Source organism: Nicotiana attenuata, chromosome 7 (genome assembly GCF_001879085.1).
Source record: "Nicotiana attenuata strain UT chromosome 7, NIATTr2, whole genome shotgun sequence".
In the NCBI taxonomy this organism is placed as follows: domain Eukaryota; kingdom Viridiplantae; phylum Streptophyta; class Magnoliopsida; order Solanales; family Solanaceae; genus Nicotiana; species Nicotiana attenuata.
In genome coordinates, this window is record NC_031995.1 from 25,335,008 (window position 1) to 25,338,240 (window position 3,233).

Sequence of the window (3,233 nt, forward strand, 5' to 3'; positions counted from 1 at the left end):
AACCATCTCATAGATGCATCTTATGTGGTATACATGGTAGGTGAATGGGCCCATATTCACCTTTGATATTTCCAGCATTCATGGGATTCAATCCCAATTTTAGTTGATCTATTAATTAATGAGAACAAGCAATACAAGAGAATTCGTAAAGTACTTTCTAGTTCTTTAATATTTACCCATGTGAATTCTCTTTTACTTTTGCAGATCATACTTAAATTGATATGGGTAAACCAATTATGCCAACTGAATAAATTATCAATATTGATAAACTTTATATTACACCATGACGTGTGCAATTATCATTAAACTCCAAGTTTATTATGATATGAGTTTTTATATCAATAAACATCCACTTTATTGTGGTATTCTTTTATTTGTGCAGTACAAACTGGAGAATAAAGCGGGTAGTTTTTCACATACATATTACCCCGCTACAAGTTGTAGTAATAGAAGATATTAAATCTTTCCTTTATTTATAGTCTCAGTATGACCAACCGCTTTCGCGAATACTTTAAAAACTGAATAAGTTTCTTTGAGACTTACTACAACACAATACCTTATTGGTAGTCAATTGTGTTTCTCCAAAATAGTATAATTGGCTCTTGCAGAGTTCTCAATTAATTTTGTAGTACCATATATTTATCAACTTCCATATGGTGAATATCTCTTTTAAAGAGAAAGGTATACCATTATAGTCATGGTCAAAATTATATGCAAGATATGTTTCTTGCATTAATGTTATATTTAATAATCACATTACCAAAATATTTTGGCGTACAATAGTTACGTAACCAATGACCATTCATGCCATAATAACGACATTGTTTTCTTATATCATCTCAAACCTCCTTTAGAGGTGAGTGTGGTATATTCACTACCACTAGCACGTTCATATTCTTCCAAGAATGAATATGTATTTATAAATCAGATGTTGTCACATTCACATCATGAATGGACCATAATCATCTGTATGTGCTTTATAAAATCTCATGTCAAATCAATGACAAATATTACATTCACAAAGTGAAAGATTATTTTGAGAATCCTTATTATTCTCCTTATCACAATGATGACGATTATAATTTCTTCTATTGCCACGTCCACATCCATTGATACATTCATATTAGTAATTTTGTCTTCTTTCAGACTTATCACATACTGCTATCACATTCTCTTAAGGGAATGAGAATGGAGCAAATTCAATGGGACGTGTTTTCAATAGTTTTCCCACAATCATACATGAATTTCATCATGGCAAGGCATAAAAATTTTATCACTTCAGGTGGTTGTAATTTCTTACAAACTCCATTAGAGTTATAATCAAACTTTGTTGTCTTTGCTTGTATATAAAATCAAAGTATAGAATAAAAGAGAAAAATACGGTAAAATACTTACCTTAAATCCAAAATTTAATCATGAAGGAAGTTCATAGAACTATTGACAATCATTATGCTCAATCCCAAAGCTTCTACTCAATTGGTTAGAGTCTCGTGCTGATAACGTGTAATGAAACAATAAAAATAGAAGAACAATATTGCAGAGAAAGAGAGAGGGGAAATTCTTATTGATTTGGGATGAATTACAATAGAATAGAACCCTCTATTTATAGGGAGATGGTGACTTAGCCACCAAGTAATAAACCCTAGAATCTCTCTAAATATAAACATTCACCATAAATACAATTCTATTTATAACATGGTTTTTGATCCTTTTCTTATTCCCAAACTGAGTTACACTCCTATTAGTACAAATCTAATAGAGTATAAAGCACTCCAATTACTCGGATTAATGTTAAGAAATAAATGACCCAACATTTAATCCATTTTTCTCATTAAATTGGGATTCAACAGAAAATTAAAAGAAAAACCGCAACGGTTCCCCAATACGAACACGCCGATATGCACCATCGGAAAGCGGAAGTCGACATCAGAGGAACACAGAAACGGCGGCCACGTTTCTACAACTTCTCTCATTCCATCTATTTTCCTTCTTTATACACTGAATCATGGAAGATATTACTCTCAATCAAGTAAAGTATCTCAACTTTGTAATTTATCTTCCAAGTTTCACATGTAAGTATATAAAAGGTAGTAACTCCATTCAATTGACCCGATCAACGCCCCATTAAATCAAGCACCATATTGATTCTCTTGGATTCTTTAGTCTTTGCGCATTAATGAGTTGTTGGGAATCAAACATGGAAGTCAGAATTAGCCATCCAGAAATTAATGCTGCAATGAAATTTTTAGTTGATGGATACTCCTACCTATTTAATATTTATGACTGTCCACTCATCTCTTTGTTTTCTTTCAGATTTTCGTTATTATAGTCCAAGAAGGGCAGGTTTTTTCTAGATGCGTGTAGAAGTATAAAAGACGGAGGTCAACAGATGCTTCAGTAACCCGTAGCAATAAGATAATCGACACATAATGTGAGCACGTGATTTTTGTCTCGCTTGAATTACTCTTATAGAATTTTTAGAATTAAGATTTTTCTTTTATTATTTGAATTTTAGGATTTAATTGCGTAATTTTGTGTGTGTTTTTCATTTGTATGTGCATGATAATTCATAAAAAATACAAAAATATACATTGCATCTGCATTTAGGACTTGATTTTACATATTTTTAGATTAATTAGTAATTAGGGTTTTACAAAATAGAAAAAAAAATCTCAAAAAATAATTTATTTGTGCATTGCTTAATTCTTAGTTTCGAATTTCATTAGTTTTCCTTAATTTGGTAGTTAATTAATTGTGTTTAATATAGTTGGGTAGGTTAATTTAGGTTTTTAGTTCAATTGGAAAAGAAAAGAAAGAATTAAATAAAGGAAAATTTGGTCTTCTTTAATAAGAAAATTGATTTGGGCCAAACCACCCCTTAGACCCGTCCAAAACACCCCTTTCGCCCAGCCCAAACCCATTCCTTAACCCGGCCCAGACCCCTCATCGCCAAAACGACCCCGTTTTCCCCTGACCCATCCTGGTCGTTCAAACATCCACCATTCAACGGTTGGAAATCCCCCCCCCCCCCCCCATTACATTAATATGTCCAAACAACCTTCAGAGACGGGTCAGTTCAGTCTCCAACATCTCTCATCTCTTTCATCTCTCTCACATATCAACCCTAATGCAAACCTAATCCACCATTTTCACAGGCAACAAGACTCCGAACCAGACCAAAACTTCACCTCACAATTCCTAGATTCCCCTCATCTTTGTCCCACCATCAATTT

The 3,233-nt window shown here is 33.0% G+C and overlaps 1 long non-coding RNA gene across 1 annotated transcript in view; it reads left to right on the forward strand.

Annotated features, from left to right (window-relative positions):
* Window positions 1,656-3,233, forward strand: part of LOC109230428 — a 3,119-nt gene continuing 1,541 nt past the window's right edge. Inside the window, exons 1-2 of the long non-coding RNA XR_002068633.1 lie at window positions 1,656-2,029; window positions 2,314-2,431. This is a non-coding gene — a long non-coding RNA (uncharacterized LOC109230428). The remainder of the gene's footprint in view (window positions 2,030-2,313; window positions 2,432-3,233) is intronic.